A 27974-nucleotide genomic window follows, 5' to 3' on the forward strand; every position below is an offset into this window, starting at 1 on the left:
CAGTCAGGCAGCTGCTAAAACAAGCCAGGAGAGATCAAAAGGTTCCGAAAGAATTAAAAACAAACAACTTTTATCTTTTTCTTTTGTGTTTACCAATACATTAACAGATCCAGATAGATGGAGAGATACACAAATGCACATACATATATTTAAATGATAACATAAAAAAATTACATTGAAAGAATATTGTTTAGATTAGCGCAGCTGAACATTGAAGGACAAGGAAATTAGGAAAATTAGGAAATACCAGATTAAGATTGCTATGCTAATTTATTTCTGCCACTGGGTGTGATTATCCTGTGTTGTACAGAATGAGGCATGCATCCTGTGGGAAAGTCTAAAATATGACTGTGTCATGGAAGGGTTTGTAAGAAAACATATGCGTATGGGGAGGGACAAAAAAAGATTGCCCAGAGAGTCTTAAATCTGCTGTTTTCTAATGTATCAGGAACTGACACTGTAGCTTAAATGACGCTATTTAGTGACTGGGGCATAGGGAATCGGATGTCCTAACTTGTTTTTTAGGGAGAAAAAAGCTAGAGGAGGACAGCCCCCTGCAACGTGTACAGAGAAACACAGATCCTTGCCATTTATTCAGTTACAGAAGCAGTCATTGCAGGCATTTGTTTCATCAGCTTTGGAGCAGAGGTATGATGTCAAGCGTAAATAGGAGTTATTTGGTCCAGATCCTGGAGCTGGAAGACTGATTAGTAGAAATCAGGTTTTGTTTCCTCTACCTTACTAAATCCTCCTAACCCTTTTCTCTGTTAAATCCAGTCCAGAAATTCCATTCTACTTTTGCTTAGGAGAACAGTTTCTCCTAATGCTTCATCGCCTATTACTATTTTAGTGTCAGTGAGAACTCGGGTCTTTAAAATGGTGATGTTGTCCAATTACTAGGTTGGCAGACTGCCTTGACCTTTGTTGGAGAAACCAAGAAGAGAAAAACAGTGGTAGTTCCCAACAGTTGCCATTTCAATGAATGTCAAGCAGAAATTCATGGAAGACATGAAAAATTTTGTCTCTGAGATGAATGACTTTGACTCTCAAAGGCCTCCTGAAAACAATAAAGATGTTAAACTTCCCAAAAGATGTAAAACTTCCCAAATACCTAAAATATTATTACTACAGATATCATAAAAGTGTGAATAATAATCTAAACCAGAATGTTTTTATTGAAAATAAAGCTCTACTTGCTTCGTTAGAAGTTTTCCTTTTTTTTGATTTAATAAGATTACCCTGGCCTGTGTAATCTGAACTCTGAACTGCTCTGTAACTTGTGACAGAGGCAAACCTGTCCGTGCTCTCTCTTGCCTCTTGATATTGCTTATACAGTTAAGATAATTTCCACAGTCAGCTAATTCAAATATGCTTTCTTGAATGCTTAACTAGTGCTAAACTATAGGCCGCAAATCCTACCAAGTGACAACTCTCTGCATGTCATTTTGCCTCTCTGACATAGATAAGACATTGTCTCTCACATAGGCCATAATAAACTATAAAAAGGGCCAGTTTGGATAGATGGAACTACATTTTCCTGTGGTGTTTTTTTTTAATGCTGAATTTCACAGATTGTTAAAATAGGCTTTGTAGAGCAGAGTTTATACAGAAATAGAGTATCTTTTCAGTATTAGCTTCACAGCTGAAGCATTTTGTGTACAGCTATCTTCTCCATCTATCCCTTGGGCATAAAGGCAGTGAAAGAATCCTAAAGAAGCGAAGGAAATTGCGTTGGTCAAGATCAAATTGCAAGCATACGTAATTTGATGTACTAATGACTGTCCACCAGATATCGCTGCAGGAGACTTGCCAAGATGCTAATTGTCCCAAGGACTGGAGTTTTTTTGCTTAACAAACATCTCAGCTTCATTGTGGAATGAAAGTTATCACAGCTGCAGAGACTGCTTGTCTTAATTGAATGTGCAATAGTGAGTGGCGTTGCGAGAAAACCTGATCTTAAACGAAAATCTGTGCTTGCAAACAGTAGCTATTGGTAGGGCTGCTGCAGAGATGGGACGTGTAACTCCATAGCTTCAATATGTGGAGTCAGCACAAGGCTCCAAGGTTAACTTCGTGGCTTGAAATTAACTCAAACTCTAGAGGAGCATGTAATTTTGTATAGCTCTTTCCATTTTTGAAAGTGTCAGGTTGTATCCTAGAGACAGTCTGACGTAGCACAGTGAAGTCCTCCGTGAGTAACAACTCAAAGCTGTATTTCACGGTCTTTGCATGGAAGTCTGCAAGTTGCAAACCTTGCATCTTGCAAGTTTGTCACCGCTCATCTCCAGACATAAGAGCCAACAAATGGAGAAGCTACTTTGTCTACTGTTTTCTGAAGCAAAGAGGTCAGTCAACAGTCCATTAAAAAGACTGATGGTGAATAAAATATTCCTAAACACAGAAGACTCTTCTAATCTGACTTCTGCTGAGCAAGCCTGCTATTCACCACCCCAGTGCTGAGCAGCATACATTATGAGAAGAAATATTTCTCCATATAGGACAGAAAATTTTCTCAGTTTGACAGCCAGGATTTCATCGCAGATATTAGGAAAACTCTGACCACACTAATTGCTATCTGCATAGATCTGCTGCTCATGGAGGGAACAATAGCCTCATACCAGCCAAGTAATTGTACAGTTGGTGAATGATACGGCCTTTCTCTCTGATATTTCTCCTTTCCACCAGACTGAGAAGAATCCTCCTAAACATATGTTAAAACATCTGATTTGTTGTAGTTGTTACTGTGGAAACTGTACACGTGGGCTTGGATACTGCTTTTGCCTGAAGAAGGTTAGACTGCAGAGGGAATACTCGGAATTACCCAACAGCTATCACACATATGCTGGATTACTGAAGCATATAGGTGATCAGCATTTCACATGGGCACCAGTAAAAAGTCAAGTCCTTTTCCTGTGATAATCTTAATTTCCTAACAATATTCTTCTGAAATAAAATTTGGTAGCTAATGTTCATCCACAGCCTGTATCCACGATTGTTTCAGTTTCCTCTCTGTATAAAACCACACAGAAAAAAATGATCCAGGATGAGACACGTGAATTACTTTCTTTGCTGAAGATACTGTTATCTTTGCTATGATATTCCTAGACAGAGTTCTTGGAAACAAATGTAAGATCAAATAACAATAAATAACGATGAGAAAAAATGAAGACATCAAAACAGAAGAATTACTGAACTGCAGTGGTTAAAAGCTGAATCTTCATCAGGAACGCATCTAGATGCCTAAAAATAGCATGCACTCAAAGCTCTGTACATCTGTATCAATGATGAGAAGTTACAGTCATGTCGTGGCCACTCCATAATTGCTATTGCTTCCTGAAATCCTTGTATATCTCCAAAGGATGCTGTCCAGCGATCTCAGTCGATCAAACTGTTAAGCATTTTCCTCCAAAGCCAGAGAACTTGGCAGCAGTCTGGAGCTCAACCTGGCGGAGGCTGGACGAGTTGTGAGGTGGGGAGAGCAGCTGCTGATCCTGTTTTTGTTTCGACTGCTGCTTGCAAGGAGGTTATTTATCCTGCTACACTTTGCAGGGTGCTCCAACTTGCCATAAGGCTTTTCTTTCTTTCTGCAGCATTCAAAAGGGGCAGGACTGTAAATTGTCTTCTCTGATTACTTTGAATCATGTTAGCCTGCTGTATTTTGTGTAAGCATACCCCATAGCGACCAAGGAGCTCGGGGTGGCTTTATCAGGCAGGCGACGTTGCTGCTCCTGCCCTTCCCCAGGTGAATGCACGCTTCTGCCTGCAGCACCCCTGGGGGAGCAGGTACCAGGGAGCAGCTTTACCGCCAGCATCAGGGCAGCTCTCAGGGCTCCCCTGCGGCGGGGAAGGAAAACTCTGCTCACCTGCCCTCTGGAGGATGCACAGCCAGCGGAAAGGGTGATCTACACAGTGGGGAGACCATTCCTCTAAGAGAAAAAACTCCTTGGACACTTGGAAACATTTTGTTTCTAACTGCCAGGGAAATACTGACATTTATCTTTGGTAGCGGTGCCAAGTGACATTTTGCCTTGCTCGTGCTGAGAAACGTTCTGGCTTGGAGAGAGAAGAAAAAGAAAGCAGGTAGTCCACAAAGCTCCTTTGCTGCCTTTTATTTTGCCCACCTCTGAGCTGCTGCCTTTCTCCTGACTCTGCAGCAATTCATGTGGGAGGGGGAAGAGGCGACTGCGGCAGCAAAGCACGGCAATGCACAACAGAAACTGGAAACAATAACCTGCATATTGGGGCATGGTGATCAACAACTCTGCCGGGAGCTGGGGATAATAGCCGGGGCACAGTAACCCACACTAACAGCTGGGGAAACTACTTGATGTGCTTCCAGGTTTGCTGGCCTGTCCTCTGCTCACACCTTCCCAGGGAAAGGTGTGGAGCTGCTGCTTGCCGTCAACCCTGCCATGCACCTCGAAAGAGTTTCTCTGTGCACTGAATACTTGCCTCTGGGAGGTGAAGAATTTTGGTTTGCATAAATAGTTCATATTTTATTATTATAACTTACCCAATCATAAATTGCATTCATTATTTATTTTATTATTATAAGGTGATATGCAGTTTATGTAAATATATTGGATTCTCTAACTCCAATTTGGACTGCTGGCTTTGCTTTCCTAGGGAGGAAGAACCCTCATTTTGGGAAAGTATATATCCACCCTCAAAGCAATCACCAAAGGCTCGAGACCCAAATGCTGTCTGCCTGCACTGTACAAAGTGGGGAAAAGGCCACTGATGATTATTCCCTTGGGCTGAACTGAGGATGAGCAACAAACTCTGTGGAACACAGCCTGAAAAGGGGTGAATTTGTCTGCTCTCCCATCCTGGTCTCCTCTTTGGCCTCTCTCTTACAGAAGATGTTGTCTTGGGTCAGTTTCTATGTAGACAAGCTTTTTCTGAAGGGAGCTTGGCCTGGGACGCTGGGGTAGCTGAGAACAACTGCTGAGCAAGAACATTCACCACTTTAGTTTGAGCAAAATACTGTTTACCCCTTTCTCACGCATTTGCCTCTCCCATTTCCCTGTTTCTCACTGGAGGCGATGGCTGCCTGAGGCATGGGAGTACCAGCAGATCCCGCAGCTGCTATGGCTGTCAGACTGGGAAGGGCACACTGAGCTCCACAGAGCGGTCACCGCACGCCCAGGATGCTTGGAAATCTGCTTTCTTTGCTACACAGTCCTGTTACTATGGCCAAAGTACCCCTACCCAAAGCCCCTTATGCACAGGGAGATGCCACTGCGTAGTCTGACTTTCTTCATACACATATCCCAGACTGACGAGGGCACTCTCATTTGCTTCCAGTTGCTGCTGCACAGCATGCTTATGCATAGCTGAAGCTGATCCTCTTCTTACCACCACCACATCACTGCTTTGAGATATGAGCAGGGGACCCCTATGGATACCTTCAGAGGGAGATCTCTAAAAGTCATTTCTGGTCCTAGCTATGCAAGAGCCAGCACAAGTTTCCTTCATTCATGGGAAAGAAGAGAAGAAAGAGGCTCAACAACTAGACCTGTAGCTGCCTGTGGTCAGAGAGCTTCAGGGGCTCAAACGTTGGCACTTGGACTTGCCTTTCTCTGGGGGTCTGGCCGCCTCCCGCTTGCCCACAGCCCTTTTTCGGTCTTGCTTGACTTCTTTGAAGGGGAGACAGAGAGGCTTGGGTCAACTACTCCTGCTTACATTGGGTGAATTGGCTTGGGCTCTGGTTCGTCAGGACTGGTTTCTGCATATCTGCAAGGTTCTTTACTCATCACAGCCACCACCACCCATGCTGAAACCCCAGGTCCTCACAGTGGACCATGAGAGAAACTACAGCTTGCCACCAACCAGTCCAGATTCCTCAGCGAGACACCTGATGCCAGCGAGAGCAGGAGAACTCAGGAAGGGGAGCCTAGCTAAGCAGCCCTGGGCACAGCACGCACGTGTGAAGGTAACTCTGACCTGCATGCACAAAGGATCCCAACTCCCCATGCTTGTGGTTTTGAGTCCTTCCAGTTTTAAATCTGACCAAAAAGATTTCCTGGACCTGACTATGCCAGCTTTGTAGCGTATACACAGTAGATCCAACCCACCTCGCATCAGAGCTGTTGTGCACTGGCAACTGCTGTCAGGGCCTTCCTTTCCAATTGGGAGCCAGATGCTTTTTTCCATGGACTTGTGCCTTAACATGGAATTGGAGCCAATGTGCTAAGGGTTGTTTCTGCTGCAAGAAATTTGTGGTGGATCCACTTTTTCCCTGACTTAGTTACAACTCTGTTTCCTCACATGCAGCAGAAGCCAAACAGTAGGAGGCAATTCCTTCTCTTGTCCCCACCAGCTCCTGCCACCCAGAGTTCATCTGAAGATGCTCTTCGTTTCAGTTTTCCTCAAAGCCACATTCCCTGGTTTCCTCCCAGACCACAGGATTGAGTATTCCCTTATTGCTTCATTTCTCAGATTCTTCCATCTTTTCTGCTTTTCTTTCATATATTTCCAATATGCACTAAACACTGGCCATAGTAGCTTCTTCTCTCACATGTCTTGTATGTCTGCTCTGCTACTGCTCTGCTATAGGCATTGACTTGCTCCTGTTTTTGGGATGGAGATTGCTACTCTTTGTATTGTCTAGCTACATGGAGATCCCTTTTCATGGAACTATCTTAAATGAGGGATGGCAGTTAGTCAAATATATAACTGTTTAAAGTATAAAATACCCAAGTTCTTTAAAGAAGTCCACTCCTAACTGTCCCAGACTGCTCACTCAAAGTTACAAGAAACTTTTTACTTTGATCCCCCTGTTCCATTTCATGTATAGGGATGACAATCCTTCACTCCACTGGTATAGTAAAGAGATAAAGAAATATATGTGTATGTGAAACTCTCAGATATTATAATAGTGAGAAGCATAGAAAAGCCTAGGAAGAAGGTAATATTTTGTCCTTTGAAAATGAGGCTTAGATCAGGGGAAAACCTGATGCAGAAAAACTCAGTCCTACCACAACCTTTTCTTTCTTTTCCTGCCAGACCTTCAGCCCACCTCCCGATATTGTGGGACATGAGGGAACAACTTGGGTAGGAGCGATTGCATCGCCTCCACCCGATTACAGCAGCAGAGATCCCCTATTCACCAGGGAGAATCTACTGTGGGAATCTCCAGTCGGTTTAAGTTCACGCTTTGCTTATGCGTGCATAAGCAGAGCAAACTTGGCAGGCTGAACAGTCTGTCCCTTAGGAATATTGACAGATGAATGTAAACTCAATTACCTTGCTTTTTCATTCCAGTTGGGTTACTTGCGCTGTGTACTAAGTGCATCAGCACCTGGAGTCACTTTGAACAACAGGAGAAAGCATTTTCCGGTGTCAGAAGTAGAATTTTGTACAGTATTTATAACTTGCAAAAAGTCAGGGGTTTGGCTGTGCTTTGTTTCCCACCATCCTGAAACAAACAAACAAACCAAAACCTATGTAAAAGATTCATCATCTCCAAGGGTTAGGAGTTTTTTTTGGGGGTATAGCTAAATGGCTGACAGCCATTTTGCCTATGAGCCTGTAAAACTGAAAGATGTAAACCCAGCTCCTGAATTTTCCTTACCATTCTCACCACCACCATCATCTTCACTATCCATTAACCCGGCTCATTACTGAAAGCTGAAAACACAAAAGAAGTAAACATTAGTTAATGAGGTTTGCATCTGGGGGTGGTAAACAAAGCTGCTCTCCATGCCTGTGAGCTCTTGAAGGGAAACTCGCCGCTGTAGGAAAGCAAATCTCAGCACAGAAAGGACAGGTCTGCCTGGGGTAGGGTGCGTAAGCAAAGAATGGGAAGAATGTTTTCATTTTTCTGATTTCATAATTTGACAGGGGATGATGAGGAACAAAATCTTTCCTAAATTTGTCCCTCCAATTAGAAAATACATATTTGCCTTATCTCTGTTTTCATTGTAGCTAGAAGCAGAAATTGATGCTAATCTTATTCCTTACTCCTCTGTAGCTTGGGACATTTCAAATCCATATTTTTCATCCTGGTGTTTTGTCTCAAACAGAGAGAATCGAGACTTTGTCTTGGACTTAAAGAATCAAGACTTTGTCTGAAATGCAATAATATGGCGCATACTAAACAAAACAAGTCTTTGTGTACCATTGTTATCAAAACATTATAGCACCAGGAAATAGCTAGACACGGACTTTCCTTTGCTAGTTAACTGCTACTATAGATCTGTTAAAGTTCAACTCATTTTACTTTTAAATCCTATCGCCATAGCTGAATGCTTTGACAAAGAAAGAAACAGCCCGTAGAACGGTTCTTTACAAAATAGCAATGCACATATTAAATGAGCATGTTTTCACCTTACCGTTTCCTTCATTCAATCCACAACACTTCTCTGAATGTGACTTTCACTCCTGCGCCCAGGCGTGACCTCCCTCCTGCCTGCCTGGTGGAGCATCACCAGCGAGGAGGAAGGAGCCCCCCAGGCAAACTGGCCCCTTGGGGAGCTGGGCGTCAGGGCCAGGGTCAGTCCCAGTCTTGAAGATGCTGCTGTGAGTTGCTCAGTGGAAGAAACATGCTGCATGGTTTAATTTCCATGGCAGAGTCTGCTCGCTCTTTCGGTGCTTTCTCCTGCGCAGGGCTATGGTCTGAAAGAAAAGCAAGCTCTACAAAAGCAGAGCTCCCTAGGAATACATACATTCAGGGATGGATTTTCTTCTTCTCCTCTTCTGGTGCTCAAATCAGGGTGAGGATTAACTCCACTGAAGACAATGGAGCCAAACCAACACAAGTCAAAGGAGAATCAGACGGTAGCTCTAAGAAACATCTATTCCCATTACTTCCCAGACTTTTATTGCTGCAAATATATAAATCTTTGTATTAACCAACTTCAAAGATCATAAAGCCTTAATTGTGTACGCAGCCTACCAGTAACGCAGTGTGCTGCTGATGCATAAAACACGCATAGATAGTACACAAATACACTCTGCCTGGGCTTAAATTTAGCTTCAACCACACAAAAGATATCTTTATAACTAAGAATGATGGGAAGAAAGATCTCATTCCAGACCAGATGAACAACTCATTTTTTCACTGATCCTGGATTTGGCTGACCTGACTTAAATGTGACCTAAGACATTTCTTAGTGCTTTGGAAATTGCATCAACATACTTGGGTTGGAGATGCCACAGTCAGAAAAAAAAATGGGGATTCTATTTTTAAAATTCTGCTGTTCCTTTTTAAAATAGATCAGTGAAGCATAACTTTTCCTATAGCTGTAATTTTTCAGGGTAAGCAAACTCCAGTAATTTCAAAGGCAGTGGGAACAAGGGGTCACTTGGGGCCAGCCAGAAAAAATTAACTCTCTGTTCTTTTCCAGTAAAAGCTTTCATCATGTTATTGTTGTTGAAAAGAGTCAGCTTATAAATGAAAAGGTAAGCTTTTCCTTGCAAGAAAGAGCAAAATGAAAAAAGTATGTAGCAGTAGTGGTCTCAGAGGTGTACAAGAATATTAGTGAGAGAAGAGAAACACCATCAGAAATTCAGCTATGCGTTTGCTCAGTACCTATCACTAGTGCAGCACTAGATTTTGCTACATGACGATGTCACTAGATAGCTGGTGTCAACAGGAGACTGCCAGGAGCTACGAACACCTTTCAGCAGCAGGAGGCTATGAGCCACGCAGTGTATGAGCTTTTCCTGACATTACCATCGGTGCTGAGAACTCCAAGGCCTTTCTCTAATAACATACAGCTGAAATTCCCCCCCCCTACAGATTTAGGGGGAAAAAAGCCACGTTCTAGCAGCACGACACCCTTGAATACTTAATGCGAGTAGAACAAATCCTTGTTTCATGATTGTTTTGTATCAGACAGCTAAATACGCTTCATATAACAAATGTTTTATGAGCTAGTGTGTTGGGTGATTTTTAGATCATACATTTTATACTAATGTCCAAATAACCCCAAAACATTGAAAACCCAAGCATAAGTAGGTAGGCTGTCCTTGCCATTAGGATGTGTTTAGCTGAAGGAAGGACTCCCGGCCTGAATTCACGCCTTTAAGCATTGGCCATCCCACAGGTAAAGTTCCTTGGAGTAAAACTCCGCCCTTGCTTGACCTGTCAGCTGTAGCTCGGGTCTGCAGATTTCAACAGGGACTCAATTCACATTTATCTAAAAGTTATTGACCATCCTCCTGGCAAGTCATAGGGTAGATTCATTTTTTTCAATACTTTTTGAGTATGGGAATGGCATTAAAAAAACGCAAACAAATCCCAAGCGGTTTCCAACTGCGTGAAGCAATGATAGTTTGGAACTGGAAAGGCTGGCCCTCTGTAGTTTGAGAGCCAGACTGGGGAAGGTGGGATAGACATTCAGGCTTTGAAAACACCAGCTATCTTCTGTTTGTTTGTATCTACATTTACGTTGGGATAAACAGCTCTCAGCAGAAGAAAATGCAATTCATTTAAGTATTTCAGCCAAAGGACAGCAATTACAACAATAAGGCACTCCTTTCCCTACCTTCAAAGCATTTGCTAGTACCAACAGTGGACCTGAGACCAAGTCCTGAGCCCTAAATGTCTTCCATCTAAGCTAACTTGACACTTCAGAGATCTGCTATTTGGATTAGACACTGTGAAACGTTACAAACATTTTGCAATTAGAGCACTTTTGTCCCATTGATTCCAGAATAGAAGTTACTTTGGTACACTGCAATGACGTTGCAAAGTCCTTGAGAAATGAGTTACTTCCCGCGTAATTGCAGAGTGCGATCAGTGGACAGACTGGACACTAATAAAACTTTAGTCTCGGGCCATCTAAATGGTTCAGCAGTGCCCTCTGAAACGTCCACGGTTCCTTAGTTGTCAGGAAGTGTGTTACCATGCTAAATCACACAAATGTTTAATGATATTTTAACTTACACAGCACTGGGCATGCATTGTTTCTAAGAAAAAAACCCAGATGTAAGGATTTGAAGTTAAAAAACCTTGGTGGTCTGGAAGTGTATACCAGGAAGGAATACCCTGTAGCTACAACTGACAGTAGCTCTTCATGTAGGCATTGGCAAAACCAAAGGGAGCCTTCTCCAGTGTTCCTGAGGTTTCCATGAGTTGATCGGAACATGTAGAACCCTTTGAGCAAAAATCTCTTTTACTTTATAAACAAATGTCTGCAGTATATAAACTATTATAAAGAATAATTTGCAAAGGCTCAGTCAAATATAAATCTATTACGTGGTATAAAAATGCTAAAGATAACTTCTAAAAAAGAACAGTGCATTTGATTTATGCAGTGCTGTTTGATTAATGCAGTAATATGTTTTGATCCTCACTAGGGTCTAAAGTGCATAAAGAGCAGTTTTTCACCTTTCCATCTCAGAATAGATAATATAGTTTACAGCAGTGACAGTCAGTGTAGAGAATTAAGAGATAAGACAGTTAATAGCATTTAATTCTGCTTTTGCCTCTTTGGCAGAACTACAGCAAGTAATTCCACTGGGTTTGATTCAGTTTTTCTGACAGTGATACTTGAGCACTTCTGTAAAATACCATAAAATCTATGGTTGAAAAGTGCAATACAAAGGTTAATTGTTCGTTTTGTGCCTGTTACAGGAAAAGCTCTCCTGCTAAAGGAAAAAAAAAATAGTTCCTTCATCCTCTTTTATTCCTCTAATTTTTCAAGTATTTCTAAATTTTCACTTTTGGATTTTGTTTCTAAAAAAGCATCTTAAATATTGGGTCATAATTACATTTGTGAATGACTCTAATTGGTGTGATCGAGTAGTTCAATGCAGGCTGTTTGTCGTGTTCAAAGACTGCAGCTAGATCTTACATGAAACGCTTCCCTGAAAATCTAGTCACCTCAGGCAATGGCTATTTTCAGTTCTATAAGCAAATAGCACCAGACCACCAGTCAGATGAGAAATATGCAAAGAAAAAAACTGCCGATACTTTAAGGAGCTGTAGGTTGGGGACACAGTAAATTTGGCTTTAGGACTCCTAGTATCAGATCAGAAGTTTGCAGTCACATACTGTAAAACAGTTTGGTAAAAAAACATAAATCATTATTTTAGCTGAATACTGTTTGAAATAATGTTAGTTTTGTGCAGGTGGATCTTGGGCTTGCTCCAATACTGTCATAAAAATTTTCATCAGCCAGTTCTTGACTTCTTGTAATTTTTTCATCTCCAGGTACTGTTGCTGGTCACTGGTCTCCTTTAAATGGAGATTCAAGTCAGAACCTCTTTAATGTCTGTATTGCAGCCGTCCCCAGCTGCCTACCTCACTTTGCCTCAGATGTCTTGCAGGCTATGATTTCGACCTCTTCTTTTGCATCCACTTTGCCTCCATCCTCATATGCTGAAGATGGTGAAGCAATGTGAGATGATCACAGAGACAGAGCCGGGTTCCTATCAGTAAAGAGGCATGGTACGGGTCATGTGCACCCTTCGTATTTCCCTAGCCCTGTCTGCCAAAATCCAGCCTGGACCCAGCTGAGGAGCTGGACACATGTTGGCAGCGTACATCCTGATGGAGTTTACAATGCCATTTCCATGCGGATATCACAGGGTGGACACCAAAGAGATTGGAGCAATGTAGCGGCAAAGCTTTGAAGTGTGATTACAAGAAGTCTAGTGACAGGAATGGACAGCCTGATGCAGTAGTGCGCTGCTGGTTCCTGAGGAGACCGGCTTATCCAAAGTGGGTTCATTAGTGACTTGAGGGCAAACTTTCCTTTGTTTGAGCCTAAATGATCAGAAAAAAAAAGGGGGATTGAGGGTGGTGAGTGGGCTGTCCTGGAAGATGCAGCCATAGGGGAGAAAGGTAGATAGGCAGTGCCTTCTCTGTCCTTGGATGTTGCTTACAGGAGGACTACAAGATAAAAAAATTAAAAAAAATCTGCCTCTGGCCCAAGTAAGGAAGCCTGTTTAAGAGCTCTTTTCTGCTTGCATTATTTTTTTGTTTGTTTGTTTGTTTTACTTCTTTTATGGGGTGCTCTGGTTTTCTGGGCCCATTGCCAGGGGTTGTGTGCTTTGCCAAGTGGCAGCCGCGCGTTCTTGGGCAGGCAACATCCTGGTTCCACCCTATCCTGAACAGGGTGTGCTCGCACACCCGCATGTACCGTCAAGCAGACTTTATTTCAGTCAGATGTTTCGTGATGAGAAGTTAAGCTAAACCTGCATTTCTCCCGTGAACTGACCTTAAATTAGTGTACTGACAGCTATAAAAATGAGCTGTAGCTTGACATAGCAATGCTGTACCATTTGGAGAGATCCGAGGAGAAGTGATGCTCCCCCAGACGTGCACAGGCCCTTTCCATGGTCAGGTTCACAACATCTCCTCAGGCAGCCTGTGCTGTTGCTATATTGTGGCATACTTTGACTAGAACGACAAGGGACTCCAACCGATTACAAATGATGTGGATCACTGCCACATTCTCCAGCGGGGCAGAGATTTCACCTGTGGACCTGACCTGGGTTGAGCGACACAAGACTAACTTCTCTTCTAACGCTTGGGAAGACTGCACTGTAGAAAGACTAGTGTCTGAATTCATGAAAATATTTGCTTTATAGCCAGCTAGGCTATGTGGGATTCAAGGCCTTGGTGTTTGAGCCTTGCCAGGTGCAGGGACGAGGAGGAGCAAGGCCTGGGTACTTGACCCAAGCTGGCCAACAGGATTATTTCGTACCATGAACATTGCATTCAACATAGATTAGAAAGTTTGCTGCGTAGTTTCACTCTCCCTTGATAGCGTCGGTCTAGAGAACTTCTTGCCCCAGTGCTGGACCCCTGAGCCCTTCCCTTCCTCCCGAAGACGCAGCACTCACAGTGTCCGACATTTGTTGTCCACTGCTGGGAGTGCACTGCTTCCTGCTGATAGAATTGGCTGAGTATAATCCTTCTATATCTTATATTACTATTGGTTAGTACTATTGTTAATTATTTAGTTTTATCCTATTAAATCTATTTATATTTCAACCCTTGTGTTTCCTTGGGTTTTTTTTTCCTTGTTTCCTGGTTCCCCTTCCCAAGTGGGGAGGGGTCACTGGGCGATAGAATAATCATCTAAATGACAATAAATTGTTATGGGTTTTCTCAAACCATAACATGTCCACAGACATTTACTGTCACTAGGGCTGGCCCGGACAGGGAAGGAAAAAAAAAAAATAGCGATGCAAGGGTCTAAACAGAAAGGAAAAAGATTACTTAGCTGTGTAGTAGAGAAAATAACTGCTTAAATTTTAGGCAGGGGCCGCTAGGGGGCACTGCGGCTGCGCTCCCCAGGGCCGGTGTTATCAGCAGAGCTGTCACTCCTTTGGTGTTTTTGTTTTGTTTCCTTACTTTATGAAGCATTGACGACTGTGTGGAGCTGTGAAAATCTGTTAAAAACAAAACCAAAAACATGACATCATATTTTAAAAAAATAAAAATCATGTCTTACTTCCACGATCAGGTCATTCACTTCCCCACACAAGCAGCGCCAAGGGCGTCATCCTCCCAAAGGTGCAGAGGAAAGGTTTCGCGGGAGGATGACGCCCTTGGCACTGCAAATCCCCAGTGACCCTGTCCCTTTCCCCTAGGACCCCAAGCAGCGGGGGTACTGCTGGGGGATCCCCCTCTGGCTCCCAAGAGCCTCCCCTTGGAGCATTGTAGGAACATATTAATATGTCTCCCGCACTAAGGCTGTGCTGATCAGATACGAATCTCTCTCGGGAAGGTAAATAAAGATTTCTGCTGAAAGGAGAGAACAACGAGTAGCACACAGGAGAAGGGCAGCCAGGAGAAGGCCGCTGTCGTGGAGAACCACAGAAGTCCAAGGATGCTGCAGAGATGAGCAGCAGAAATATGGATAATAAACGTTTCAGAAGAATGCAGCTCTAAAATCATAGGAACAAAGTGATTTTAATAATCTATAAGCTGCTATATAGGAATGGTAGGAATGTCATCAGTGATACAGGCAGGTGAGAAGCTTCAACCAACATAACTGTGCTCTTATTAAGAAATACTTCAAGGGAATTTATCAAGACTCTCATTTTTGACTCAAGGTTGCCTGGGATTTTTGCCTATGCACAGTATAAATTGTAAGATGGACAAAGGCTGGCAGTGGACTTTAGGAATTTCAACAAATACCCCAGTTTTGCATTTGGAGAAAAGCAAGTGGTGTCACTGCTGTGGAGGAAACACTAGGTGCCTCAAAAGACTCTAAACAACAGCTGTGATACCAGACATCTTAAAATCAGAAAATGTGTACCATCAGCACCCCAAAACTTTCAAAGAGCTGATAGACAAATGCTTTGAGTCACTAAAACTCACTTTCAGAAGAACTGGAAGTCCAGGGATCTCCAGGGGGTGGGAACGAAGTTCACGCTGGAACAGTGTTTTGAAAGACCGACAGAATAACCCGGGCAATTCAGGTTGTGAACTTCTGTCCAGCCCATAGCCTGACATTGCCTGGATTCTTCTGGCCATGGGCCTGATGGAAGTCCATAGCCTGAAATACATGCTGCCCAAAAAGACTGTGTTAATAAATACCAAAATAAAAGGAAGTAGATTATTTATGCCCACTGACATGGATTTACAGAAAGTAGATTTTGCTGAGATAATCTGGTATCTTTTTCAGAAGACTAAGAGCTTAATTTGTAAAGACAGTTATGAACACAGCTATAAAGCATGAGGCTTTAGTTTTGCACAGTTCTTTAGTCATGAAGTTACTGCAAATTAATATACCAGATCGTTCAAAATCCAGTGGTTGACTCAATTTTCAGTCTGAATGCTAGACAACAAATCATTTGTTCAGGAGGGGTGTTAACTAGCGGAGCTGCACCTGGATTGTCTCCTGGCCATTTTCCATTTTGATCTGTGATACAGAAGAAAACAAACTCATCATATTGCAACAGACAGACATGAAGACCAGAGGAACAGAAATGAAAACAGGTCACTGATGTAATCAGCTGGTAAACAGAAAGCAAGCATATAATATATTACTTTATCACAGATAAACATGAAGCTATATATCTAAGAACAGAGAATGAAGGCCACAGTATTAAGATGAGAAACTATACTTTGGAGCGATGGCTCTGGAAGACTCAGAAAAGAGAGGCACAGCAGCTGAATAGAAAGGGGTAATGTAATCTTTAGATGTACAGGCAGGGGTCTTCAGTCAGGCTAATGAAGTTACAGTATTTTGGGATTTGGCACTAATCTTGCCACTATGCTGAAGTGTTGGGTCTAGTTCTCCTAGGCTTGGGTCAGGGAAGATGTTGCCACGTTACGGGGGGGAGAGGTTGGTGTCATTTTGCTGTGTTAGACACAGAGCACATGAGAAGGAGCTCCTAATGCTCCAGGGACTTCACTTACAGACAAGAAAATGGCATAACATAGTGACCAGAATGATAAAATTTGTGAAAGCAGAGCTTTTCATATCTGAAAGACTGATTTCTGACAGTTATCAGAGATTACTTTCCTGGAACTGAAACCATTCAATGTAATTGAATCTTTCTCATAGATGGAAGTAAGTACCTTTGAGGTCAAGGTTTGCACGCTTCTCCCCTGTGACTGGGGACAAAATTATGTCCCCTAGCATAGTTATCTTAAACACGGAAAACCTTATACATTTCTGAGGATAAATGCGAGACCATTTCTTTTGCTAGACTTTTCAAAATACCAGACCAAATGACTTGATAGATCTTCCCCCATTCAGGAGACAGAATTTATTTCATCCCTCTGGCACCACCTTGGAAAGGACGTCCAGAAAGAAAGGGTTTAGCATGTACATGAGTTGTGCAACCAGCTCTCAATGCAGGTTATATTACCTTCCATTCAGAGCTCTTGCTCAGTTTGCTACAGGGGCTCAATTCAAGCATCTTGGAAACAAAATCTGGCAAGAACAAGAATTCATGCTTTTTCCAAGGGTTTCTTCAGCCTCAAGCACCCCTCTCTCCACCTTCATATTTTGTTGTTGGACTGCTTTCCTGTAGAGCAGCCAATGTCAAAGCGTGCAGGTGTCCCTGCATGTGGGTTTATGTGAGTGCAAGCTATCTGCTTCTTAACACCTCACCACTGTATTATTCTTTTCATGTTAGCTACCGCAGCATAGCCCACGTTACTGGGAAGTTAAAAGTACCTAAAAATGTCCATTCTTTTTTACTGAGCTGGTACACAGTTGCTTACTGTTGATAGAAAAAAGGGACCCCTGGAGAGCACATGCTTAAGCCCCCTGCTCAGAACAGGGCCGAGTTAGCCTGTGCTGCTCAGGCTCTTTTCCAGTCAAGTTGTAAATATGCCGAAGGATGGAGATTCCTCAGTCCCTCTGGGCAACCAGTGCTTGAAAGGTTTTTTTTTCCTGAATGCCGTGGTGGAATTTCCCTTCTTGTTCCCCGATAGGCAAGTGTCAACTGATGTTTACAGGAGGAGGCAGTCTGCTCGATGGCAATGCAATGAAGGACAAACTTCTTTGCAGGGAGGTGGCATTTACATTCTTTACCGTGCTCTTGGTCTAACTGGTTGCTCAGCAACTCGTCTCCAGTGAAACCAGATAAGATTTGAGTAGCAACATTGTTCTCCCAGTCAGTGGGCAGTTAAACAACCAGGTAGTTGACCAAAGTGTTTGATGAAGTCAAAGTAGACTCTGTTTTGACCAGTACTTTAATGATCCTTGTGTTTACCTGTCTCCATTTCATGCCCATCTTCTCATGCCAATTTTAGTAACTTCTGGTTCCCTCTCTAGTAGCAACTCTTGAAGGATTTTATAAACCACTCCTAATATCTGTCTGCTTTCAACTCTGACTCACTGATAGCACTGGACTCCTTCCTCAAGTCTCACGAGTGATGTACTTTCCCTGCTACCCTCAATTTCATTTAGAAACGAATAGCTCAGTCTTGTGATTTTCAAGTTTGCTTTTGCATAATGTTCAAGTTTCTGACGCTGATGATCATGGCAGATGTAGAGAGGACCCAAGCACCATAGTACAGACGTTTCATAACACTAAAATTCCCACCGCAGCTCGGCCACCATCTGTAAGACACCACACAGCACACTGGGTACTTTAGGAAAAGTGTTACTCTCACGCAGTCCCTTGAAGAGGTTCCTGCTGAGCCAGGCAGCAGTACGCCTTATTTTAATTTTGGGGTGTCAAAACCCAAGAGGAATCTTCTGACTTTCAACTACAAAATGTTACATAAAAGTGAATTTGCCTATAAGGAAAATCATTCCTCAAGGGCTAAGAGGAAATAAAACAAGAAAAAAAGCAAGCAAAGGAGGGCAAAGATACCACACATGCAGGATTACTACTGCTCTGGAAGCAGAAGTCCTGTTTATGTGGTCTAATACTTTATTTCAAGTTCATAGATTGCTAAGTGTCATGAGCAAATGTATTAAGAAACTTACGTGGCTTTTTATTACTTCAGAGGAACAAAAAGGCTTGCAAACAAACAAGAAAACCCAGAGGGATTTGTTTTGCATAACCTGGACCTACCCTTTCTCTGGAGCTGCTAGGACATGGACCATTGCATACAATAAACACATAATAATGGAAATTAATAGAGATTAACTATTTTTAAGTTAAAAATAACCAACAGCATTAATGAGTCTAGTTTTTGTACCCCTCAGGATTTTCTTCCCCTTTTTGTCTGACTGGACAGCAGGTGGTTTTGGAACTGTTTCTAACCAGCAGTGCAAGCAGGCAGGTTTCCTTCCCTCCTGACAGCAATCACAATCCTGTCAGTTTAGCTGGCAGTAGGTACCGAGAAACCTCTACAAAAAAATCAACATGTAAGTAAAACATGACCTCAAACCTCATACTGCAGTCATGAGGATCCAACCCTGTCCAAGCTGGGACAGGGGGCTATATATTGGCTGTTGCGGGTTCCAAGGTGAAGCGATGCAGGGGGCTAGTCCAGCAGCAGCCTTCCCTACTGACCAACCCAAGTTCAAATCCCACCCCAGATTACTTTCAAAATGCAAGTAGGGACCCTCCACTGAATTTCTTTCATTGATGCCACCAGGAGACACGCAGAAATGCAAAAGCTGTACAGCAAGTTGTTAGCAAACAGAACTCACTGCACATTTGGTAGCACCACGTGCTTGAGAGATGGTAATATAGTGAAAGACAGATGCTAATCTTGACAAAACAACCAACTTCCCTGACCCCCAGATGAATGTAATTTAGGATTAAACCCAGTAGCTTTACAAGACATTAACCCAATGAATCTCCCAGGAAAGTTACAGACAGTAAAAGAAAAAGAAGAGGGGTAGTTACACAGAAGTATTTATAATTAATACATTACAACTCGTATTCCAATTTTTTTGCAAGGATGTTTGTAGGCATATGGATACTGCAGCATTTAACTTGTTGGGCGCGCTTTTTTTTCCTTTTTTTTGAGAAACAAGAGAAACAGCTGAGAGACAAGTAGCTAAAATATTCTCTGTCTGCACACCTGGGGAGTGCAGGTTAAGACAGCTCAACGTCAAGACCCTAGAAGCTGCCCAAGAGAGGTGTGGCAGCTCTTTGGCATGTTTCTGAAGCTCTGTGGGAAACCTTTGCTGTGGAAAAGCCAGCTTTCAGGTCACACCCCACAGCACACACCTACCTTTCTTTCTATGCTTTGAGAGAACTGAGCCAAGTCATCTCTGCATTCTCATACATCCATAAATTCTTTTGGAGAAGATGGGGAATTTATAAATATGGGAGTAGACAGCTCTGTAGGCTCAGAGATTCACCTCTGCAAGACTAAGAGAGAAATCTGCTGTTGACAGCACTTGAGCCCGTTGAGATATAGTGAATGCTGAACTAACTTCACTTAGCAGCTAAGCTTTTCATTAGGATAAAGTCTGGTCTACCATGATGTGTGTACCTGGTAGGAAAACTGGGAGGGGAGTGACTGTTAGTTCTGGCAGCTACAGAAGCCTGGGGAATTTACTGTAAGCTGCTTTAAGTAGGATTTTTTTCTGTGCAAAGGGAACAGCGACAAAACCAAGAATGGTTAGGACTTGTGCAGTCTTATCCACCTCACCTCAAAAATATTTTCCACCTGTAAAAACTCCAAAAGCTCAAACATATCTATGGCTTTCTGGCAAAAGAAAGCCACAAACCAAGATGGAAGTTTGATACCCTAGACAGATAAACCTCCATAGATTCTAGGTAGTGAAAAACATAAAGCAATTTTTAAAACACTAAAAATGCACTACCTTGCACTACAAACATTACGCTAAAGTCATGGGTACTGTGGGCCATGAGAATTGTGAGAGATCTGTTTTTCACCTTTAAAATGCAAATTTCCATGGCTTGACTCCAGTATGGATTCAGGGCCAATTTTTCTGCTATTGTTAACATTCTTGTTAGTTCATGAGCAGCACTTCTTATGAAAAGCAAATAACTATTTAATAAAAGGCATCAAAAATAAAGTAGCAAGTGAACTCACTGCCACTCCTCAGCTATTTATTCATTCAGAATAAATATTCCAATGTCAGCCAGCACTGACATATTGGCTGATGAGATTCACTGCTCTTAGTGATAACAGCTACAGGAAACATTGTAAATTTGGAATTTAAAAAACCTTTACCATTGAGCTTCACTCATCAAACCATGTCAGTGCCATAAAAAACCCAACCACTTTTGTAAACTCTACATTTAATTGCTTATATGAAATTGCCATTTGTCCTTTTCCTTTCGTCCTAACAAGCCAGGGGACCTACAATGCCTGCGAGTGGTTCTGTTGTGCATGTCAAATGCGGAGCAGTGGAGGGAATTTTTTTTATATTCCTGTGGTAAGTGATTGGGTGATCACAAGGAGAGGGACTGCATTCACCCAGAATTGGTGGTGTATAGGTGTGCAGTCTAACCTAGGTCTCTACGTGCCTTCAAAAGTCAATGAGGACAATGAGGGCAGAGGGGCTGCCTTTTGAAGGTATTCATTTAAGGATGGGATGAAACTGCCTGCTGGAGCTGCCAAGTTATTTTTGCTGCCTATAAATAAATAAAGTTAGATTAGAGCTCAAATTTTAGACAGCTTAAAGTTAGGCAAGACTACCTCCTCTGTAAGTAAGCCCTATTTAAAAGGATTATTTCACTCTAGGCTATAAAACAGTTTGATTAGATTATATGTTTGGCAATGGAGACATGTCATTTAGGGGTAATGGATCGAAGTTTCAGTGGTGTCTCTGAGGAAGCAACCCAGGGGATGCTGAAAGAGACGGAGTATAGCTGAGCATTTTATGGTATTGTCAGTACTATGCATACTTTTCCACTTTGTTGAGGTTGTATTTCATATGGTCTTGCACTTTGAAAACATTTAAACAGAAGGTAGTATTCATTTTTTATTACACATAATTACCTAAGTAGCCATGGCAATTTTTTTTTTTATAATATCTCCTGATGAAGAAAAGACTAACCCATATCTAGATATCCCTCGGAAAAAACAAAGAGCCCTCAGATCTACAGACCTCATGAGTGTCCTGCCCACACTTTTAAAGACATATGGAAATTCTTTATAATCAAGTTTAAGTGAACAAATCCAACCACAATCAGAAAAATCTTCTTGAATCCTTTAAAGTAATCAGTTACCATGCTTTTAATTTTCCTTTTAAAAATGATGGAGTATTGATAACATTTTGTTGTATAGTAAAAAATCGGAAAATGTCTTCCCATTGAAAGAGGTCAAAATGTATTATGCTAATTCCATGGTGTATAAAAACCAGGCTAAATCATAAAACCCAAATTCACACCGTATGATTCATTTTAATCAGCCACACTCTAAAGTAATATACAGATTAGTTACTAAAAAGGATTCCACAGAAAGATTAATGAATTTTGAAAATTAATTATGAAATAAAAATTTATACAAGGAAAAAAAACCCATAAAAATTATGTAGAGACTCGGCTTTGACAAAACTTACAGAGTTTTCCTTAACACAGAACTTACATTTTCACAGCAGCTCTGACAGTACTAGAAAGGGGTAGTCCTTTTGCACTGCCTTATCTAAAACAAAATTGAATTTCACAAATTATTTAGAAAATTATAAAGAGAAACACTGTTACAGATTTTCTCATGCAGCACAGTTATACAGATGCCAAAAGTTCTTCCTGTTCAAAGAATACCTTTTAGGCAGGGTGATGCATTTTTTCTTTTGCTGGTACAGAGCCTGCTGTTAAAGGCATGCTTCTTAGCAAAGGGAATAGCATCCTACAGTGTCTTGCATGACAGATGCGGTGTAGTTGCCAACCTGTAAAAAAGAGCTGACTTTGCAACCAAGTATTTTATAGAAAGTTTTAGAAAAACCTGAGAATCTGGTTATAGTTTCTACAGTGAGGTCGAATGAGATTCTAGCGATTAGCTCCACAACTTTTATACAACCATCTATTTCTTTTTGTGAAATGATTATCTCGTAACACTGGTCATTCTGAAAAATCCAATCAAAATCAAGAAGGAATAGAAAGTATATGTGTGCTACTGACTACGTGCTACTGTTGAACTTCCTGGAAAGCCTGCTGACTAGTTGCTCAATTTCTGTGGAGTGAGTAAAGGAAAGATAAAACAAGTATGTTCTTATTAGTTGTAAGAAACACTCTGTCTCTTTCATCTTACTCTTTCATCTTACTAATTATTTTTTGTAGGAGGTGTGATAAATATTAATGCTAAAAACACTGATGCCAAAGTATGTATTTTAAGAACATTTCAGTAAAAGAAAAGAGATAAGGAAAGCTTAGATATGATGACATTGGAATTACAACAGTGTCTGTGCGTCAATCCGAAATCAGTTCCTAGCTCCGCCCTCTGCCCCACGCAGACTGTCTGCATTAAAACCATGTAATTTTACATACTTCAGCTCCTCATCTCCAGCACTGTTTCCTGTTTCATCCTATCCACCTGTTTCATCCATTTAGAATAGGGTTTTTTTTAGGGAATAGCCCTTAAGTATTTGGATAGTACTCATTTCTTAGGTGCCTTGAAGTTAAATAGACCCAAAACAACTTTACAGTATTACAATTAGGGAAAGAATAATTCATATCACAATAATAAAGGGATAAATCATAAAAGACCATTGGTGATTCATGCAGAAAGGTGAAGGTTATTTTGAAGGCTCATACCAGAATTATCCATAAGGATGATGGGATTTGCTTTAGCCCCAACAAAGGAAGTCAAAGCAATGTTTGCAATCAGCTTTTAACAACGGCAAGACCAGGTCCATGGAATTCAGGCGAAGTTTAATATCAAAGGTTTGGTAGGCTGGATCAAATAAAACATTCATACTAATGTTTATAGGATAGAAATTACTGGGTTTAGTATGTATAAGTGAGTCATGAGTAACAAGAAATTAAAGCAGAGAGTTCCCTTGTGTGGCTATTTATTTATTTGTTTGTGTTTTTTGAAACATAATTTCTGAGGTTGGATACATCAAGTTATCAGTGAATATTTAAACGTAACAGGCACGACAAATATAAATATAACCTCTAGTTCAGAGAATGATCTAAGATGAACTGATGACCTTCACTTTCAGGGGAAAAAAAAGGGCGGAAATCCATTGGGAAGCTTGCCCTCATGGCTAGGAAGGGGGGAACTGTCAGTGCCTACTATCCACAGTATTTAAAACACTATATCCAAAAGGATCTTCTTCCTATTGCCTTCAAAACCAGAAAATATGAAGAAAGTGAAGAGATACCTAAAGGCAGGGCAAAATACAATCCGTTATAAAGGCTTAGGACTGAAGGACACCTATCAACTTCTGTAGTTCCACTGGGGGGCCGTGAATCTTTGCACAAACTGCGGTGTCGTGTTATGTTCTTACACAGCCCTTTATAACAGAAGATAATATAGGTGATGGTATCTTGCCTTGTGAATATGAAAATGACCAAAACCCAACCCATGAATGACAATTTTCTTCTATGTTGCATAGTCAGGGATCAGAAAATACTGCTTGCTAAACCAGGTGCTTTTTGATGCTGCCTCTTTACCTCAGTATTAATTGACCTTGCTTCCCAAAGCGAGCCTCTAATTGCTGTGTGACTGTATGTGTGCTGTCAATAATTCCTAACGATTGACTCCAATTTCTCAGTGCTTGAAGTTGCACTTTCTTGTTCCCTCAAACGTTCTTTTGTTCTCAATGCCTGTATGTTCCCCAAACTGTGTGGTCTTTCCTTTATTTCACTCCGCCAGCTGCTTTGGCATTCTGTGTCTTCTGTTTCAGATACATGAGTGGCTCTACTCATTTGTGTTGTGAATATCATGTCTTCAAACCCTGAAAGACTTTTATGTACCCAAACGTTTTTGTTACAGATTTTATCCTGCCATCTGATGTGCAATATGGCCCACAGATGGTACAGATGAAACCACCCTACAAGCTGTAAATGTTGATAGCCAAAATAGAAAGTTAGAAGAAAACATATAATGAATGTTTCTTCCTTTTCAAAAAAGCAAAACAAAAATAAGTCTAAATAAGAAAAGAGTTACTGCATTTAAGCTAGCAGACTAATTCTTACTCGTTCAATAGATACCTCTAAGTAAAATGAAACCATTTGAAATGTCAAGGGAAATCTAGACTGCAATTACTGGGATCAATTTAGATATAATTAAGTAATCTTGATCATGTGCTATAGCAGGTATTCTACAGGCACCCTGATACGCTTTCAAATCTCTCACAAACTTTTAACAGTAATAATAAAGTCACTATCTAAATCTGCCCAGGGTCATATGGCAACATTATCTCAAAGGACAAATACTGATATTGCTTAATTATATTTTGCAGAATATCAACAGCATAGTTGACATATGCAGCATACAAGTGGGCATATTAAAATGGCAGCCTAAACTCTTTTGCAGCTATCTAATTCCAAGTTTCCCGAAAACAATAAGCGTACAACTTACATCAAGCAAAGTGGCAAAGCTTTAGGACTTGATCCTAAACCCTGATCTGTCTTGGCAAAGTCTCCTAAATTCTGCTTCAGCAAAATTTTTAACTATTTGTTGTAAAGGGTCATATTATCAGCAACTTTATAGATACACAGATATCAAGATAGTTAGGCTAATGGAGGCAGCATGTCTTCAGATAATCCACAGCTGAAGCCCAGCTCTAAGCAATTCAAGTGTGAGAGCAGTCCTGTCAAAGACAACTGATTTAGCTATTCACGTAAAAATTGCATAATCTCAGAATCAAAGGAGCCAATGAACAAACCAGTTGCACAGCTTTATGTGGGAGATACCTTGTTTTTAAGAACAAATGTGATGTGAGAATATACGTAAGAGAATTGTGGAGCTCAAGGCTGTAGCTGTGAGCTAAGATGTACCGAAGTACTACACAGAAGTGCCAAAGAAGTTGGTAGGAAAGCAACTTCTTTTGGTATTTCCTACCATAGAAGTTCGTAGGAAAAAAGTGCGTATCCAGAAATATAAATTCATATGGATGCATAAAAGGAAGTGATGTATATATTTTGTATATATGTGTTGCATAATCTGAGATGGCTTGAAGATTCTTTCCTGACAAGTTTGCTATGAAGACTGCACAATGACATGTCCCAACCTTTGGTCTCTAACCTATCTACACAGATATACGGACCCATTACTACACTTTCACATCCCATTCAATGAAATGAAGTGCAAATCAGCGTGTCATAAAAAAGCAGTGCTCAAATTAAACAGAAGCAATACTGAAGCAAGTTTGCTGATGATACTAAGCTGGGAGGGGTGGCCGACACTCCAGAGGGCCGTGCTGCCATCCAGCGTGACCTGGACAGGCTGGAGAGCTCGGCAGAGAAGAACCTAATGAGGTTCAACAAAAGCAAGTGTAGGGTCCTGCACCTGGGAAGGAAGAATGCCAAACACCAGTATATGTTAGGGGCGGACATGCTGGGAAGCAGCTCTGAGGAGAAGGACCTGGGGGTCCTGGTAGACAGCAAATTATCCATGAGCCAGCAGTGTGCCCTTGTCCCCAAGAAGGCCAATGGCATCCTGGGCTGCATAAGGAAGACTGTGGCCAGTAGGTCGAGGGAGGTCATTCTCCCCCTCTACTCTGCACTGGTGAGGCCACAACTGGAGTACTGTGTCCAGTTTTGGGCTCCCCAGTTCAAGAGGGACAGGGAACTACTGGAGCGAGTCCAGCGTAGGGCAACCAAGATGATTATGGGACTGGAGCACCTCCCTTACGAGGAAAGGCTGAAAGAGCTGGGACTCTTTAGCCTGGAGAAGAGAAGGTTGAGGGGGGACCTGATTAATGTTTACAAGTATCTAAAGGGTGGGTTTAAGGAGGACGGAGCCAGGCTCTTTTCAATGGTTCCCAGCGACAGGACAAGGGGCAATGGGCACAAGTTAGAACATAGGAAGTTCCGTTCAAATACACGGAAAAACTTCTTTACAGTGAGGGTGACAGAGCACTGGGACAGGCTGCCCAGGGAGGTTGTGGAGTCCCCTTCTCTGGAGATTTTCAAGACCCGCCTGGATGCAGCCCTGAGGGATGTGCTTTAGGCAATCCTGCTCTAGCAGGGGAGTTGGACTAGATGATCTCTAGAGGTCCCTTCCAACTCTGAAGATTCCGTGATTCTGTGAAAACCTGCTTAGAAGTTATCAGAAAAAGTGGTTAATGCCTCCGTTTCTCATTTCTGGACCGAGCAGCATTACTGCAGTGCCACGCCATTGCTGTACCATCTGTACTTTCTCCTAGAGGTAGGGACATTTTTTTCCATCCCACTTTTTGACGGAAAGTCTCATTATCTCTGGTAATAAGAACACTCACTAGGATGCTGGAACTTAATCTTTTAACCAGAAAAACAATGTGAGAAAAGTACTGGACATCTTTTTCTCAATGTCACACAGCAGCAGGTTCCTGTCAAAGAAAACAAATGCTGCCACTTTTTTTTGTCATTATCACTTTTTTTTTTTGCAGCTGTTGAGGCAGAAACATAGGACACTGCATAAGATTGAGCCCAGTGGTCTTGAGAGAACAAAAAGGCTTTTTGAAAGGCTCTCAAGAAATAAGCCCTTTGAAAAGCAGAAAGTGAAAAAGAGAGGAGATGCTTCATATGGTAGCTCAATCAATCAAAGGTAAAAGGAAGAAAATGCAAAATCATTTTTTCCCTCTTCAATGGATATTTACCTTCAGAGCACCCTGCTATATTTCGAGTCTCCTTCCCATGCTCCCGCTAAGTCCAACCTTCATCTTTACATGCACCAAGAATCCAAACCCCCTGCTTCCCCACGCAGACTTGGGCTCCATTTACAGCTCCAAATGTTCCATCTGTTCTGTTTCCGTCCCCTCCAACGCACTCAGATCCCCTCCTCTCCACCTGCCTTGCCTTGAGCCCTCTGCAGTTCAATCCCCAACGCAAGATCGCGCACAATCTCCTCCTCTAGTCTGTCTGTAGCATCCTCCTAGCATCCTAAGCCCCTTCAGCTTCTACTTTCCCACTCTTGGACTAGCTCCTAAATCCAACTAACTAAACCCAAAACAAAACATGAGATGACCCCTCCAACTTTAAACTCTGCCCACAGTCCTGACTGGCCCGCACCACAGGGCTGCCCCTGGTAGGGTGGTGGAGATGGCATCCCAGTGCCGTCTTCTCCCTCCGCCGGCCACCCGGCCCCGACGGATTTCTGACAGGCTTTTGACGCTTCCCGGCTCCCTCCTTGTCTCCCCTCCCCGCAGGGCCTCGTCTCTTCGCCCCTTAACGGGAAGCACCCCAGCTCGCTCTCCCCTCACCGCCCCTCGGCCGCCATGTTGCAGGCCTCCGCTGCCCTCCTCCACTAACCCCCGTCCACCCCAGCGCCCCTTCCCGACCCATCACCTCAGTCCCTGTCACGACGCGGCCGCCTCCCTTTTCCCAACCCCAGCCGTCCTGGGGCCTAGCCCCGGATGGGGGGAGGCCGTTCGTCCCTCTGCCCTGCCGCCCGCCGGACACACCCCCCCCCGCCCCGCCTCACCTGAGCGCGGCTCCCCCGCGGCCACCGCCCGCTCCCCTCGCCCGCCGCCCCACCAACCCCCTCCGACCCCTCTCCCTCTCCGCTGTCAGAGCCGGAG

At 42.4% G+C, this 27974-nt stretch overlaps 1 long non-coding RNA gene across 7 annotated transcripts; it reads right to left on the reverse strand.

Annotated features, from left to right (window-relative positions):
• Positions 1-84: 84 nt before the first annotated feature.
• LOC134511916 (uncharacterized) lies at positions 85-27928 on the reverse strand. 7 transcript variants are annotated; one of them, XR_010070002.1, is made up of 9 exons: positions 27054-27720; positions 22069-22193; positions 21893-21949; positions 15701-17987; positions 15287-15476; positions 8337-14352; positions 7577-7632; positions 7249-7420; positions 85-4053 (listed from the first exon to the last, which is right to left on the reverse strand). It is a non-coding gene; the product is annotated as an uncharacterized LOC134511916 (long non-coding RNA). The 7 variants fall into 7 exon arrangements; XR_010070001.1 differs by lacking the exon at positions 27054-27720 and adding an exon at positions 27878-27928 and having other exon boundaries at positions 15287-17987; XR_010070005.1 differs by having other exon boundaries at positions 85-3584; positions 15287-17987.
• Positions 27929-27974: the final 46 nt, after the last annotated feature.

Source organism: Chroicocephalus ridibundus, chromosome 2 (assembly GCF_963924245.1).
Source record: "Chroicocephalus ridibundus chromosome 2, bChrRid1.1, whole genome shotgun sequence".
NCBI lineage: Eukaryota > Metazoa > Chordata > Aves > Charadriiformes > Laridae > Chroicocephalus > Chroicocephalus ridibundus.